This window comes from Salmo salar, chromosome 09 (assembly GCF_965601325.2).
Source record: "Salmo salar chromosome 09, fSalSal1, whole genome shotgun sequence".
Taxonomy (NCBI): Eukaryota; Metazoa; Chordata; class Actinopteri; order Salmoniformes; family Salmonidae; genus Salmo; species Salmo salar.
Window position 1 is genome coordinate 64,341,517 of NC_138299.1, and position 15,967 is coordinate 64,357,483.

The window sequence follows — 15,967 nt, forward strand, 5'->3', positions numbered from 1 at the left end:
ATTTGATTTCAAGTTGACAATAGGATTTGATCCTGAGACCTCATGATCTGAAGTCTATTGCACTTCCACCTCTTTTAGGAAGGGTTCAACTGAGAGAAAAACCATCTAATTAGGGACATTTTTGATTGAGTAACATAATTTTAAAAGGTGTACTCTAACCCTAATTATACTCTTAGAAAGCACTTGATTTTAAGGGGGCACCAGGATTTGAACCTGGGACCTCTTGATCTGCAGTCAAATGCTCTACCACTGAGCTATAGCCCCTCTGCTAGAAACTATCTAAAGGCGGAAAAATTCTCGAATAAGTTACATTTTAGCTGGAGATCTACATAACCTAATACATAACACTCTCTCTTTGACAACATACCCATAAAGTATTTGATTTCATGTTGACTATAGGATTTGAACCTGAGACCTCTTGAACCTAAGACTATTGCAATTCCATCTCTGTTAGGAACTGTCTGACAGAGAGAAAAAACATCTAATGAGGGACATTTTAGATTGAGTAACATAACCAAAAAAGGAGCACTCCCTCTCTCAAGATACACATAGAAAGTACATGATTCAAGGGGGAACCAGGATTTGATCCTGACAAATTGTCTAATAAGGGACATTTCAGAGGGCGATCTACATAACCTAATAAAGAACACTCTCTCTTTCAAAGTGTACCCATAAAATATTTGATTTCAAGTTGACAATAGGATTTGATCCTGAGACCTCATGATCTGAAGTCTATTGCACTTCCACCTCTTTTAGGAACGGTTCAACTGAGAGAAAAACCATCTAATTAGGGACATTTTTGATTGAGTAACATAATTTTAAAAGATGTACTCTAACCCTAATTATACTCTTAGAAAGCACTTGATTTTAAGGGGGCACCAGGATTTGAACCTGCGACCTCTTGATCTGCAGTCAAATGCTCTACCACTGAGCTATACCCCCTCTGCTAGAAACTATCTAAAGGCGGAAAAATTCCCGAATAAGGTACATTTTAGCTGGAGATCTACATAACCTAATACATAACACTCTCTCTTTGACAACATACCCATAAAGTATTTGATTTCATGTTGACTATAGGATTTGAACCTGAGACCTCTTGAACCTAAGACTATTGCAATTCCATCTCTGTTAGGAACTGTCTGACAGAGAGAAAAAACATCTAATGAGGGACATTTTAGATTGAGTAACATAACCAAAAAAGGAGCACTCGCTCTCTCAAGATACACATAGAAAGTACATGATTCAAGGGGGAACCAGGATTTGATCCTGACAAATTGTCTAATAAGGGACATTTCAGAGGGCGATCTACATAACCTAATAAAGAACACTCTCTCTTTCAAAGCGTACCCATAAAATATTTGATTTCAAGTTGACAATAGGATTTGATCCTGAGACCTCATGATCTGAAGTCTATTGCACTTCCACCTCTTTTAGGAACGGTTCAACTGAGAGAAAAACCATCTAATTAGGGACATTTTTGATTGAGTAACATAATTTTAAAAGATGTACTCTAACCCTAATTATACTCTTAGAAAGCACTTGATTTTAAGGGGGCACCAGGATTTGAACCTGGGACTTCTTGATCTGCAGTCAAATGCTCTACCACTGAGCTATACCCCCTCTGCTAGAAACTAGCTAAAGGTGGAAAAATTCTCGAATAAGGTACATTTTAGCTGGAGATCTACATAACCTAATACATAACACTCTCTCTTTGACAACATACCCATAAAGTATTTGATTTCATGTTGACTATAGGATTTGAACCTGAGACCTCTTGAACCTAAGACTATTGCAATTCCATCTCTGTTAGGAACTGTCTGACAGAGAGAAAAAACATCTAATGAGGGACATTTTAGATTGAGTAACATAACCAAAAAAGGAGCACTCCCTCTCTCAAGATACACATAGAAAGTACATGATTCAAGAGGGAACCAGGATTTGATCCTGACAAATTGTCTAATAAGGGACATTTCAGAGGGCGATCTACATAACCTAATAAAGAACACTCTCTCTTTCAAAGCGTACCCATAAAATATTTGATTTCAAGTTGACAATAGGATTTGATCCTGAGACCTCATGATCTGAAGTCTATTGCACTTCCACCTCTTTTAGGAACGGTTCAACTGAGAGAAAAACCATCTAATTAGGGACATTTTAGATTGAGTAACATAATTTTAAAAGGTGTACTCTAACCCCAATTATACTCTTAGAAAGCACTTGATTTTAAGGGGGCACCAGGATTTGAACCTGGGATTGAGTAACATAATTTTAAAAGGTGTACTCTAACCCTAATTATACTCTTAGAAAGCACTTGATTTTAAGGGGGCACCAGGATTTGAACCTGGGACCTCTTGATCTGCAGTCAAATGCTCTACCACTGAGCTATACCCCCTCTGCTAGAAACTATCTAAAGGCGGAAAAATTCTCTAATAAGGTACATTTTAGCTGGAGATCTACATAACCTAATACATAACACTCTCTCTTTGAAAACATACCCATAAAGTATTTGATTTCATGTTGACTATAGGATTTGAACCTGAGACCTCTTGATCCTAAGACTATTGCAATTCCACCTCTGTTAGGAACTGTCTGACAGAGAGAAAAAACATCTCATGAGGGACATTTTAGATTGAGTAACATAACCAAAAAAGGAGCACTCCCTCTCTCAAGATACACATAGAAAGTACATGATTCAAGGGGGAACCAGGATTTGATCCTGACAAATTGTCTAATAAGGGACATTTCAGAGGGCGATCTACATAACCTAATAAAGAACACGCTCTCTTTCAAAGCGTACCCATAAAATATTTGATTTCAAGTTGACAATAGGATTTGATCCTGAGACCTCATGATGTGAAGTCTATTGCACTTCCACCTCTTTTAGGAACGGTTCAACTGAGAGAAAAAGCATCTAATTAGGGACATTTTTGATTGAGTAACATAATTTTAAAAGGTGTACTCTAACCCTAATTATACTCTTAGAATGCACTTGATTTTAAGGGGGCACCAGGATTTGAACCTGGGACCTCTTGATCTGCAGTCAAATGCTCTACCACTGAGCTATACCGCCTCTGCTAGAAACTATCTAAAGGCGGAAAAATTCTCGAATAAGGTACATTTTAGCTGGAGATCTACATAACCTAATACATAACACTCTCTCTTTGACAACATACCCATAAAGTATTTGATTTCATGTTGACTATAGGATTTGAACCTGAGACCTCTTGAACCTAAGACTATTGCAATTCCATCTCTGTTAGGAACTGTCTGACAGAGAGAAAAAACATCTAATGAGGGACATTTTAGATTGTGTAACATAACCAAAAAAGGAGCACTCCCTCTCTCAAGATACACATAGAAAGTACATGATTCAAGGGGGAACCAGGATTTGATCCTGACAAATTGTCTAATAAGGGACATTTCAGAGGGCGATCTACATAACCTAATAAAGAACACTCTCTCTTTCAAAGCGTACCCATAAAATATTTGATTTCAAGTTGACAATAGGATTTGATCCTGAGACCTCATGATCTGAAGTCTATTGCACTTCCACCTCTTTTAGGAAGGGTTCAACTGAGAGAAAAACCATCTAATTAGGGACATTTTTGATTGAGTAACATAATTTTAAAAGGTGTACTCTAACCCTAATTATACTCTTAGAAAGCACTTGATTTTAAGGGGGCACCAGGATTTGAACCTGGGACCTCTTGATCTGCAGTCAAATGCTCTACCACTGAGCTATAGCCCCTCTGCTAGAAACTATCTAAAGGCGGAAAAATTCTCGAATAAGTTACATTTTAGCTGGAGATCTACATAACCTAATACATAACACTCTCTCTTTGACAACATACCCATAAAGTATTTGATTTCATGTTGACTATAGGATTTGAACCTGAGACCTCTTGAACCTAAGACTATTGCAATTCCATCTCTGTTAGGAACTGTCTGACAGAGAGAAAAAACATCTAATGAGGGACATTTTAGATTGAGTAACATAACCAAAAAAGGAGCACTCCCTCTCTCAAGATACACATAGAAAGTACATGATTCAAGGGGGAACCAGGATTTGATCCTGACAAATTGTCTAATAAGGGACATTTCAGAGGGCGATCTACATAACCTAATAAAGAACACTCTCTCTTTCAAAGTGTACCCATAAAATATTTGATTTCAAGTTGACAATAGGATTTGATCCTGAGACCTCATGATCTGAAGTCTATTGCACTTCCACCTCTTTTAGGAACGGTTCAACTGAGAGAAAAACCATCTAATTAGGGACATTTTTGATTGAGTAACATAATTTTAAAAGATGTACTCTAACCCTAATTATACTCTTAGAAAGCACTTGATTTTAAGGGGGCACCAGGATTTGAACCTGCGACCTCTTGATCTGCAGTCAAATGCTCTACCACTGAGCTATACCCCCTCTGCTAGAAACTATCTAAAGGCGGAAAAATTCCCGAATAAGGTACATTTTAGCTGGAGATCTACATAACCTAATACATAACACTCTCTCTTTGACAACATACCCATAAAGTATTTGATTTCATGTTGACTATAGGATTTGAACCTGAGACCTCTTGAACCTAAGACTATTGCAATTCCATCTCTGTTAGGAACTGTCTGACAGAGAGAAAAAACATCTAATGAGGGACATTTTAGATTGAGTAACATAACCAAAAAAGGAGCACTCGCTCTCTCAAGATACACATAGAAAGTACATGATTCAAGGGGGAACCAGGATTTGATCCTGACAAATTGTCTAATAAGGGACATTTCAGAGGGCGATCTACATAACCTAATAAAGAACACTCTCTCTTTCAAAGCGTACCCATAAAATATTTGATTTCAAGTTGACAATAGGATTTGATCCTGAGACCTCATGATCTGAAGTCTATTGCACTTCCACCTCTTTTAGGAACGGTTCAACTGAGAGAAAAACCATCTAATTAGGGACATTTTTGATTGAGTAACATAATTTTAAAAGATGTACTCTAACCCTAATTATACTCTTAGAAAGCACTTGATTTTAAGGGGGCACCAGGATTTGAACCTGGGACCTCTTGATCTGCAGTCAAATGCTCTACCACTGAGCTATACCCCCTCTGCTAGAAACTATCTAAAGGCGGAAAAATTCTCGAATAAGGTACATTTTAGCTGGAGATCTACATAACCTAATACATAACACTCTCTCTTTGACAACATACCCATAAAGTATTTGATTTCATGTTGACTATAGGATTTGAACCTGAGACCTCTTGAACCTAAGACTATTGCAATTCCATCTCTGTTAGGAACTGTCTGACAGAGAGAAAAAACATCTAATGAGGGACATTTTAGATTGAGTAACATAACCAAAAAAGGAGCACTCCCTCTCTCAAGATACACATAGAAAGTACATGATTCAAGGGGGAACCAGGATTTGATCCTGACAAATTGTCTAATAAGGGACATTTCAGAGGGCGATCTACATAACCTAATAAAGAACACTCTCTCTTTCAAAGCGTACCCATAAAATATTTGATTTCAAGTTGACAATAGGATTTGATCCTGAGACCTCATGATCTGAAGTCTATTGCACTTCCACCTCTTTTAGGAACGGTTCAACTGAGAGAAAAACCATCTAATTAGGGACATTTTTGATTGAGTAACATAATTTTAAAAGGTGTACTCTAACCCTAATTATACTCTTAGAAAGCACTTGATTTTAAGGGGGCACCAGGATTTGAACCTGCGACCTCTTGATCTGCAGTCAAATGCTCTACCACTGAGCTATACCCCCTCTGCTAGAAACTATCTAAAGGCGGAAAAATTCCCGAATAAGGTACATTTTAGCTGGAGATCTACATAACCTAATACATAACACTCTCTCTTTGACAACATACCCATAAAGTATTTGATTTCATGTTGACTATAGGATTTGAACCTGAGACCTCTTGAACCTAAGACTATTGCAATTCCATCTCTGTTAGGAACTGTCTGACAGAGAGAAAAAACATCTAATGAGGGACATTTTAGATTGAGTAACATAACCAAAAAAGGAGCACTCGCTCTCTCAAGATACACATAGAAAGTACATGATTCAAGGGGGAACCAGGATTTGATCCTGACAAATTGTCTAATAAGGGACATTTCAGAGGGCGATCTACATAACCTAATAAAGAACACTCTCTCTTTCAAAGCGTACCCATAAAATATTTGATTTCAAGTTGACAATAGGATTTGATCCTGAGACCTCATGATCTGAAGTCTATTGCACTTCCACCTCTTTTAGGAACGGTTCAACTGAGAGAAAAACCATCTAATTAGGGACATTTTTGATTGAGTAACATAATTTTAAAAGATGTACTCTAACCCTAATTATACTCTTAGAAAGCACTTGATTTTAAGGGGGCACCAGGATTTGAACCTGGGACTTCTTGATCTGCAGTCAAATGCTCTACCACTGAGCTATACCCCCTCTGCTAGAAACTATCTAAAGGTGGAAAAATTCTCGAATAAGGTACATTTTAGCTGGAGATCTACATAACCTAATACATAACACTCTCTCTTTGACAACATACCCATAAAGTATTTGATTTCATGTTGACTATAGGATTTGAACCTGAGACCTCTTGAACCTAAGACTATTGCAATTCCATCTCTGTTAGGAACTGTCTGACAGAGAGAAAAAACATCTAATGAGGGACATTTTAGATTGAGTAACATAACCAAAAAAGGAGCACTCCCTCTCTCAAGATACACATAGAAAGTACATGATTCAAGAGGGAACCAGGATTTGATCCTGACAAATTGTCTAATAAGGGACATTTCAGAGGGCGATCTACATAACCTAATAAAGAACACTCTCTCTTTCAAAGCGTACCCATAAAATATTTGATTTCAAGTTGACAATAGGATTTGATCCTGAGACCTCATGATCTGAAGTCTATTGCACTTCCACCTCTTTTAGGAACGGTTCAACTGAGAGAAAAACCATCTAATTAGGGACATTTTAGATTGAGTAACATAATTTTAAAAGGTGTACTCTAACCCCAATTATACTCTTAGAAAGCACTTGATTTTAAGGGGGCACCAGGATTTGAACCTGGGACCTCTTGATCTGCAGTCAAATGCTCTACCACTGAGCTATACCCCCTCTGCTAGAAACTATCTAAAGGCGGAAAAATTCTCTAATAAGGTACATTTTAGCTGGAGATCTACATAACCTAATACATAACACTCTCTCTTTGAAAACATACCCATAAAGTATTTGATTTCATGTTGACTATAGGATTTGAACCTGAGACCTCTTGATCCTAAGACTATTGCAATTCCACCTCTGTTAGGAACTGTCTGACAGAGAGAAAAAACATCTCATGAGGGACATTTTAGATTGAGTAACATAACCAAAAAAGGAGCACTCCCTCTCTCAAGATACACATAGAAAGTACATGATTCAAGGGGGAACCAGGATTTGATCCTGACAAATTGTCTAATAAGGGACATTTCAGAGGGCGATCTACATAACCTAATAAAGAACACTCTCTCTTTCAAAGCGTACCCATAAAATATTTGATTTCAAGTTGACAATAGGATTTGATCCTGAGACCTCATGATCTGAAGTCTATTGCACTTCCACCTCTTTTAGGAACGGTTCAACTGAGAGAAAAACCATCTAATTAGGGACATTTTTGATTGAGTAACATAATTTTAAAAGATGTACTCTAACCCTAATTATACTCTTAGAAAGCACTTGATTTTAAGGGGGCACCAGGATTTGAACCTGCGACCTCTTGATCTGCAGTCAAATGCTCTACCACTGAGCTATACCCCCTCTGCTAGAAACTATCTAAAGGCGGAAAAATTCTCGAATAAGGTACATTTTAGCTGGAGATCTACATAACCTAATACATAACACTCTCTCTTTGACAACATACCCATAAAGTATTTGATTTCATGTTGACTATAGGATTTGAACCTGAGACCTCTTGAACCTAAGACTATTGCAATTCCATCTCTGTTAGGAACTGTCTGACAGAGAGAAAAAACATCTAATGAGGGACATTTTAGATTGAGTAACATAACCAAAAAAGGAGCACTCGCTCTCTCAAGATACACATAGAAAGTACATGATTCAAGGGGGAACCAGGATTTGATCCTGACAAATTGTCTAATAAGGGACATTTCAGAGGGCGATCTACATAACCTAATAAAGAACACTCTCTCTTTCAAAGCGTACCCATAAAATATTTGATTTCAAGTTGACAATAGGATTTGATCCTGAGACCTCATGATCTGAAGTCTATTGCACTTCCACCTCTTTTAGGAACGGTTCAACTGAGAGAAAAACCATCTAATTAGGGACATTTTTGATTGAGTAACATAATTTTAAAAGGTGTACTCTAACCCTAATTATACTCTTAGAAAGCACTTGATTTTAAGGGGGCACCAGGATTTGAACCTGGGACCTCTTGATCTGCAGTCAAATGCTCTACCACTGAGCTATACCCCCTCTGCTAGAAACTATCTAAAGGCGGAAAAATTCTCGAATAAGGTACATTTTAGCTGGAGATCTACATAACCTAATACATAACACTCTCTCTTTGACAACATACCCATAAAGTATTTGATTTCATGTTGACTATAGGATTTGAACCTGAGACCTCTTGAACCTAAGACTATTGCAATTCCACTCTGTTAGGAACTGTCTGACAGAGAGAAAAAACATCTAATGAGGGACATTTTAGATTGAGTAACATAACCAAAAAAGGAGCACTCCCTCTCTCAAGATACACATAGAAAGTACATGATTCAAGGGGGAACCAGGATTTGATCCTGACAAATTGTCTAATAAGGGACATTTCAGAGGGCGATCTACATAACCTAATAAAGAACACTCTCTCTTTCAAAGCGTACCCATAAAATATTTGATTTCAAGTTGACAATAGGATTTGATCCTGAGACCTCAAGATCTGAAGTCTATTGCACTTCCACCTCTTTTAGGAACGGTTCAACTGAGAGAAAAACCATCTAATTAGGGACATTTTAGATTGAGTAACATAATTTTAAAAGGTGTACTCTAACCCTAATTATACTCTTAGAAAGCACTTGATTTTAAGGGGGCACCAGGATTTGAACCTGGGACCTCTTGATCTGCAGTCAAATGCTCTACCACTGAGCTATAGCCCCTCTGCTAGAAACTATCTAAAGGCGGAAAAATTCTCGAATAAGGTACATTTTAGCTGGAGATCTACATAACCTAATACATAACACTCTCTCTTTGACAACATACCCATAAAGTATTTGATTTCATGTTGACTATAGGATTTGAACCTGAGACCTCTTGAACCTAAGACTATTGCAATTCCATCTCTGTTAGGAACTGTCTGACAGAGAGAAAAAACATCTAATGAGGGACATTTTAGATTGAGTAACATAACCAAAAAAGGAGCACTCGCTCTCTCAAGATACACATAGAAAGTACATGATTCAAGGGGGAACCAGGATTTGATCCTGACAAATTGTCTAATAAGGGACATTTCAGAGGGCGATCTACATAACCTAATAAAGAACACTCTCTCTTTCAAAGTGTACCCATAAAATATTTGATTTCAAGTTGACAATAGGATTTGATCCTGAGACCTCATGATCTGAAGTCTATTGCACTTCCACCTCTTTTAGGAACGGTTCAACTGAGAGAAAAACCATCTAATTAGGGACATTTTTGATTGAGTAACATAATTTTAAAAGATGTACTCTAACCCTAATTATACTCTTAGAAAGCACTTGATTTTAAGGGGGCACCAGGATTTGAACCTGCGACCTCTTGATCTGCAGTCAAATGCTCTACCACTGAGCTACACCCCCTCTGCTAGAAACTATCTAAAGGTGGAAAAATTCCCGAATAAGGTACATTTTAGCTGGAGATCTACATAACCTAATACATAACACTCTCTCTTTGACAACATACCCATAAAGTATTTGATTTCATGTTGACTATAGGATTTGAACCTGAGACCTCTTGAACCTAAGACTATTGCAATTCCATCTCTGTTAGGAACTGTCTGACAGAGAGAAAAAACATCTAATGAGGGACATTTTAGATTGAGTAACATAACCAAAAAAGGAGCACTCCCTCTCTCAAGATACACATAGAAAGTACATGATTCAAGAGGGAACCAGGATTTGATCCTGACAAATTGTCTAATAAGGGACATTTCAGAGGGCGATCTACATAACCTAATAAAGAACACTCTCTCTTTCAAAGCGTACCCATAAAATATTTGATTTCAAGTTGACAATAGGATTTGATCCTGAGACCTCATGATCTGAAGTCTATTGCACTTCCACCTCTTTTAGGAACGGTTCAACTGAGAGAAAAACCATCTAATTAGGGACATTTTTGATTGAGTAACATAATTTTAAAAGATGTACTCTAACCCTAATTATACTCTTAGAAAGCACTTGATTTTAAGGGGGCACCAGGATTTGAACCTGAGACTTCTTGATCTGCAGTCAAATGCTCTACCACTGAGCTATACCCCCTCTGCTAGAAACTATCTAAAGGTGGAAAAATTCTCGAATAAGGTACATTTTAGCTGGAGATCTACATAACCTAATACATAACACTCTCTCTTTGACAACATACCCATAAAGTATTTGATTTCATGTTGACTATAGGATTTGAACCTGAGACCTCTTGAACCTAAGACTATTGCAATTCCATCTCTGTTAGGAACTGTCTGACAGAGAGAAAAAACATCTAATGAGGGACATTTTAGATTGAGTAACATAACCAAAAAAGGAGCACTCCCTCTCTCAAGATACACATAGAAAGTACATGATTCAAGGGGGAACCAGGATTTGATCCTGACAAATTGTCTAATAAGGGACATTTCAGAGGGCGATCTACATAACCTAATAAAGAACACTCTCTCTTTCAAAGCGTACCCATAAAATATTTGATTTCAAGTTGACAATAGGATTTGATCCTGAGACCTCATGATGTGAAGTCTATTGCACTTCCACCTCTTTTAGGAACGGTTCAACTGAGAGAAAAACCATCTAATTAGGGACATTTTAGATTGAGTAACATAATTTTAAAAGGTGTACTCTAACCCTAATTATACTCTTAGAAAGCACTTGATTTTAAGGGGGCACCAGGATTTGAACCTGGGACCTCTTGATCTGCAGTCAAATGCTCTACCACTGAGCTATACCCCCTCTGCTAGAAACTATCTAAAGGCGGAAAAATTCTCGAATAAGGTACATTTTAGCTGGAGATCTACATAACCTAATACATAACACTCTCTCTTTGACAACATACCCATAAAGTATTTGATTTCATGTTGACTATAGGATTTGAACCTGAGACCTCTTGAACCTAAGACTATTGCAATTCCATCTCTGTTAGGAACTGTCTGACAGAGAGAAAAAACATCTAATGAGGGACATTTTAGATTGAGTAACATAACCAAAAAAGGAGCACTCCCTCTCTCAAGATACACATAGAAAGTACATGATTCAAGGGGGAACCAGGATTTGATCCTGACAAATTGTCTAATAAGGGACATTTCAGAGGGCGATCTACATAACCTAATAAAGAACACTCTCTCTTTCAAAGCGTACCCATAAAATATTTGATTTCAAGTTGACAATAGGATTTGATCCTGAGACCTCATGATCTGAAGTCTATTGCACTTCCACCTCTTTTAGGAACGGTTCAACTGAGAGAAAAACCATCTAATTAGGGACATTTTTGATTGAGTAACATAATTTTAAAAGATGTACTCTAACCCTAATTATACTCTTAGAAAGCACTTGATTTTAAGGGGGCACCAGGATTTGAACCTGCGACCTCTTGATCTGCAGTCAAATGCTCTACCACTGAGCTACACCCCCTCTGCTAGAAACTATCTAAAGGTGGAAAAATTCCCGAATAAGGTACATTTTAGCTGGAGATCTACATAACCTAATACATAACACTCTCTCTTTGACAACATACCCATAAAGTATTTGATTTCATGTTGACTATAGGATTTGAACCTGAGACCTCTTGAACCTAAGACTATTGCAATTCCATCTCTGTTAGGAACTGTCTGACAGAGAGAAAAAACATCTAATGAGGGACATTTTAGATTGAGTAACATAACCAAAAAAGGAGCACTCGCTCTCTCAAGATACACATAGAAAGTACATGATTCAAGGGGGAACCAGGATTTGATCCTGACAAATTGTCTAATAAGGGACATTTCAGAGGGCGATCTACATAACCTAATAAAGAACACTCTCTCTTTCAAAGCGTACCCATAAAATATTTGATTTCAAGTTGACAATAGGATTTGATCCTGAGACCTCATGATCTGAAGTCTATTGCACTTCCACCTCTTTTAGGAACGGTTCAACTGAGAGAAAAACCATCTAATTAGGGACATTTTTGATTGAGTAACATAATTTTAAAAGATGTACTCTAACCCTAATTATACTCTTAGAAAGCACTTGATTTTAAGGGGGCACCAGGATTTGAACCTGGGACTTCTTGATCTGCAGTCAAATGCTCTACCACTGAGCTATACCCCCTCTGCTAGAAACTATCTAAAGGTGGAAAAATTCTCGAATAAGGTACATTTTAGCTGGAGATCTACATAACCTAATACATAACACTCTCTCTTTGACAACATACCCATAAAGTATTTGATTTCATGTTGACTATAGGATTTGAACCTGAGACCTCTTGAACCTAAGACTATTGCAATTCCATCTCTGTTAGGAACTGTCTGACAGAGAGAAAAAACATCTAATGAGGGACATTTTAGATTGAGTAACATAACCAAAAAAGGAGCACTCCCTCTCTCAAGATACACATAGAAAGTACATGATTCAAGAGGGAACCAGGATTTGATCCTGACAAATTGTCTAATAAGGGACATTTCAGAGGGCGATCTACATAACCTAATAAAGAACACTCTCTCTTTCAAAGCGTACCCATAAAATATTTGATTTCAAGTTGACAATAGGATTTGATCCTGAGACCTCATGATCTGAAGTCTATTGCACTTCCACCTCTTTTAGGAACGGTTCAACTGAGAGAAAAACCATCTAATTAGGGACATTTTAGATTGAGTAACATAATTTTAAAAGGTGTACTCTAACCCCAATTATACTCTTAGAAAGCACTTGATTTTAAGGGGGCACCAGGATTTGAACCTGGGACCTCTTGATCTGCAGTCAAATGCTCTACCACTGAGCTATACCCCCTCTGCTAGAAACTATCTAAAGGCGGAAAAATTCTCGAATAAGGTACATTTTAGCTGGAGATCTACATAACCTAATACATAACACTCTCTCTTTGAAAACATACCCATAAAGTATTTGATTTCATGTTGACTATAGGATTTGAACCTGAGACCTCTTGATCCTAAGACTATTGCAATTCCACCTCTGTTAGGAACTGTCTGACAGAGAGAAAAAACATCTAATGAGGGACATTTTAGATTGAGTAACATAACCAAAAAAGGAGCACTCCCTCTCTCAAGATACACATAGAAAGTACATGATTCAAGGGGGAACCAGGATTTGATCCTGACAAATTGTCTAATAAGGGACATTTCAGAGGGCGATCTACATAACCTAATAAAGAACACTCTCTCTTTCAAAGCGTACCCATAAAATATTTGATTTCAAGTTGACAATAGGATTTGATCCTGAGACCTCATGATCTGAAGTCTATTGCACTTCCACCTCTTTTAGGAACGGTTCAACTGAGAGAAAAACCATCTAATTAGGGACATTTTAGATTGAGTAACATAATTTTAAAAGGTGTACTCTAACCCCAATTATACTCTTAGAAAGCACTTGATTTTAAGGGGGCACCAGGATTTGAACCTGGGACCTCTTGATCTGCAGTCAAATGCTCTACCACTGAGCTATACCCCCTCTGCTAGAAACTATCTAAAGGCGGAAAAATTCTCTAATAAGGTACATTTTAGCTGGAGATCTACATAACCTAATACATAACACTCTCTCTTTGAAAACATACCCATAAAGTATTTGATTTCATGTTGACTATAGGATTTGAACCTGAGACCTCTTGATCCTAAGACTATTGCAATTCCACCTCTGTTAGGAACTGTCTGACAGAGAGAAAAAACATCTCATGAGGGACATTTTAGATTGAGTAACATAACCAAAAAAGGAGCACTCCCTCTCTCAAGATACACATAGAAAGTACATGATTCAAGGGGGAACCAGGATTTGATCCTGACAAATTGTCTAATAAGGGACATTTCAGAGGGCGATCTACATAACCTAATAAAGAACACTCTCTCTTTCAAAGCGTACCCATAAAATATTTGATTTCAAGTTGACAATAGGATTTGATCCTGAGACCTCTATGATCTGAAGTCTATTGCACTTCCACCTCTTTTAGGAACGGTTCAACTGAGAGAAAAACCATCTAATTAGGGACATTTTAGATTGAGTAACATAATTTTAAAAGGTGTACTCTAACCCCAATTATACTCTTAGAAAGCACTTGATTTTAAGGGGGCACCAGGATTTGAACCTGGGACCTCTTGATCTGCAGTCAAATGCTCTACCACTGAGCTATACCCCCTCTGCTAGAAACTATCTAAAGGCGGAAAAATTCTCGAATAAGGTACATTTTAGCTGGAGATCTACATAACCTAATACATAACACTCTCTCTTTGAAAACATACCCATAAAGTATTTGATTTCATGTTGACTATAGGATTTGAACCTGAGACCTCTTGATCCTAAGACTATTGCAATTCCACCTCTGTTAGGAACTGTCTGACAGAGAGAAAAAACATCTCATGAGGGACATTTTAGATTGAGTAACATAACCAAAAAAGGAGCACTCCCTCTCTCAAGATACACATAGAAAGTACATGATTCAAGGGGGAACCAGGATTTGATCCTGACAAATTGTCTAATAAGGGACATTTCAGAGGGCGATCTACATAACCTAATAAAGAACACTCTCTCTTTCAAAGCGTACCCATAAAATATTTGATTTCAAGTTGACAATAGGATCTACTTAACCTAATAAAGAACATTCTCTCTTTCAAAGCGTTCCCATAAAATATTTGATTTTAAGTAGACAATAGGATTTGATCCTGAGACCTCTTGATCTGAAGTCTATTGCACTTCCACCTCTTTTAGGAACGGTTCAACTGAGAGAAAAACCATCTAATTAGGGACATTTTAGATTGAGTAACATAATTTTAAAAGGTGTACTCTAACCCAAATTATACTCTTAGAAAGCACTTGATTTTAAGGGGGCACCAGGATTTGAACCTGGGACTTCTTGATCTGCAGTCAAATGCTCTACCACTGAGCTATACCCCCTCTGCTAGAAACTATCTAAAGGCGGAAAAATTCCCGAATAAGGTACATTTTAGCTGGAGATCTACATAACCTAATACATAACACTCTCTCTTTGAAAACATACCCATAAAGTATTTGATTTCATGTTGACTATAGGATTTGAACCTGAGACCTCTTGATCCTAAGACTATTGCAATTCCACCTCTGTTAGGAACTGTCTGACAGAGAGAAAAAACATCTCATGAGGGACATTTTAGATTGAGTAACATAACCAAAAAAGGAGCACTCCCTCTCTCAAGATACACATAGAAAGTACATGATTCAAGGGGGAACCAGGATTTGATCCTGACAAATTGTCTAATAAGGGACATTTCAGAGGGCGATCTACATAACCTAATAAAGAACACTCTCTCCTTCAAAGCGTACCCATAAAATATTTGATTTCAAGTTGACAATAGGATCTACTTAACCTAATAAAGAACATTCTCTCTTTCAAAGCGTTCCCATAAAATATTTGATTTCAAGTAGACAATAGGATTTGATCCTGAGACCTCTTGATCTGAAGTCTATTGCACTTCCACCTCTTTTAGGAACGGTTCAACTGAGAGAAAAACCATCTAATTAGGGACATTTTAGA

General features: G+C 37.4%; 23 non-coding genes across 23 annotated transcripts; all 23 read right to left on the minus strand.

Moving 5' to 3' along the window:
- Positions 1–192: 192 nt before the first annotated feature.
- Positions 193–264, minus strand: trnac-gca (transfer RNA cysteine (anticodon GCA)). The gene has a single exon. It is a non-coding gene; the product is annotated as a tRNA-Cys (tRNA).
- Positions 265–870: 606 nt separating this feature from the next.
- On the minus strand, positions 871–942 carry trnac-gca (transfer RNA cysteine (anticodon GCA)). Its single transcript has one exon. It is a non-coding gene; the product is annotated as a tRNA-Cys (tRNA).
- Positions 943–1,548: 606 nt separating this feature from the next.
- trnac-gca (transfer RNA cysteine (anticodon GCA)) lies at positions 1,549–1,620 on the minus strand. The gene has a single exon. It is a non-coding gene; the product is annotated as a tRNA-Cys (tRNA).
- A 700-nt stretch (positions 1,621–2,320) lies between these two features.
- Positions 2,321–2,392, minus strand: trnac-gca (transfer RNA cysteine (anticodon GCA)). The gene has a single exon. It is a non-coding gene; the product is annotated as a tRNA-Cys (tRNA).
- A 606-nt stretch (positions 2,393–2,998) lies between these two features.
- On the minus strand, positions 2,999–3,070 carry trnac-gca (transfer RNA cysteine (anticodon GCA)). Its single transcript has one exon. It is a non-coding gene; the product is annotated as a tRNA-Cys (tRNA).
- A 606-nt stretch (positions 3,071–3,676) lies between these two features.
- Positions 3,677–3,748, minus strand: trnac-gca (transfer RNA cysteine (anticodon GCA)). The gene has a single exon. It is a non-coding gene; the product is annotated as a tRNA-Cys (tRNA).
- Positions 3,749–4,354: 606 nt separating this feature from the next.
- Positions 4,355–4,426, minus strand: trnac-gca (transfer RNA cysteine (anticodon GCA)). Its single transcript has one exon. It is a non-coding gene; the product is annotated as a tRNA-Cys (tRNA).
- A 606-nt stretch (positions 4,427–5,032) lies between these two features.
- Positions 5,033–5,104, minus strand: trnac-gca (transfer RNA cysteine (anticodon GCA)). The gene has a single exon. It is a non-coding gene; the product is annotated as a tRNA-Cys (tRNA).
- A 606-nt stretch (positions 5,105–5,710) lies between these two features.
- Positions 5,711–5,782, minus strand: trnac-gca (transfer RNA cysteine (anticodon GCA)). The gene has a single exon. It is a non-coding gene; the product is annotated as a tRNA-Cys (tRNA).
- A 606-nt stretch (positions 5,783–6,388) lies between these two features.
- Positions 6,389–6,460, minus strand: trnac-gca (transfer RNA cysteine (anticodon GCA)). The gene has a single exon. It is a non-coding gene; the product is annotated as a tRNA-Cys (tRNA).
- Positions 6,461–7,066: 606 nt separating this feature from the next.
- trnac-gca (transfer RNA cysteine (anticodon GCA)) lies at positions 7,067–7,138 on the minus strand. Its single transcript has one exon. It is a non-coding gene; the product is annotated as a tRNA-Cys (tRNA).
- Positions 7,139–7,744: 606 nt separating this feature from the next.
- Positions 7,745–7,816, minus strand: trnac-gca (transfer RNA cysteine (anticodon GCA)). Its single transcript has one exon. It is a non-coding gene; the product is annotated as a tRNA-Cys (tRNA).
- Positions 7,817–8,422: 606 nt separating this feature from the next.
- Positions 8,423–8,494, minus strand: trnac-gca (transfer RNA cysteine (anticodon GCA)). Its single transcript has one exon. It is a non-coding gene; the product is annotated as a tRNA-Cys (tRNA).
- A 605-nt stretch (positions 8,495–9,099) lies between these two features.
- On the minus strand, positions 9,100–9,171 carry trnac-gca (transfer RNA cysteine (anticodon GCA)). Its single transcript has one exon. It is a non-coding gene; the product is annotated as a tRNA-Cys (tRNA).
- Positions 9,172–9,777: 606 nt separating this feature from the next.
- Positions 9,778–9,849, minus strand: trnac-gca (transfer RNA cysteine (anticodon GCA)). Its single transcript has one exon. It is a non-coding gene; the product is annotated as a tRNA-Cys (tRNA).
- A 606-nt stretch (positions 9,850–10,455) lies between these two features.
- Positions 10,456–10,527, minus strand: trnac-gca (transfer RNA cysteine (anticodon GCA)). Its single transcript has one exon. It is a non-coding gene; the product is annotated as a tRNA-Cys (tRNA).
- A 606-nt stretch (positions 10,528–11,133) lies between these two features.
- On the minus strand, positions 11,134–11,205 carry trnac-gca (transfer RNA cysteine (anticodon GCA)). Its single transcript has one exon. It is a non-coding gene; the product is annotated as a tRNA-Cys (tRNA).
- A 606-nt stretch (positions 11,206–11,811) lies between these two features.
- Positions 11,812–11,883, minus strand: trnac-gca (transfer RNA cysteine (anticodon GCA)). The gene has a single exon. It is a non-coding gene; the product is annotated as a tRNA-Cys (tRNA).
- Positions 11,884–12,489: 606 nt separating this feature from the next.
- Positions 12,490–12,561, minus strand: trnac-gca (transfer RNA cysteine (anticodon GCA)). The gene has a single exon. It is a non-coding gene; the product is annotated as a tRNA-Cys (tRNA).
- A 606-nt stretch (positions 12,562–13,167) lies between these two features.
- On the minus strand, positions 13,168–13,239 carry trnac-gca (transfer RNA cysteine (anticodon GCA)). Its single transcript has one exon. It is a non-coding gene; the product is annotated as a tRNA-Cys (tRNA).
- Positions 13,240–13,845: 606 nt separating this feature from the next.
- Positions 13,846–13,917, minus strand: trnac-gca (transfer RNA cysteine (anticodon GCA)). The gene has a single exon. It is a non-coding gene; the product is annotated as a tRNA-Cys (tRNA).
- Positions 13,918–14,524: 607 nt separating this feature from the next.
- trnac-gca (transfer RNA cysteine (anticodon GCA)) lies at positions 14,525–14,596 on the minus strand. The gene has a single exon. It is a non-coding gene; the product is annotated as a tRNA-Cys (tRNA).
- Positions 14,597–15,279: 683 nt separating this feature from the next.
- trnac-gca (transfer RNA cysteine (anticodon GCA)) lies at positions 15,280–15,351 on the minus strand. Its single transcript has one exon. It is a non-coding gene; the product is annotated as a tRNA-Cys (tRNA).
- Positions 15,352–15,967: the final 616 nt, after the last annotated feature.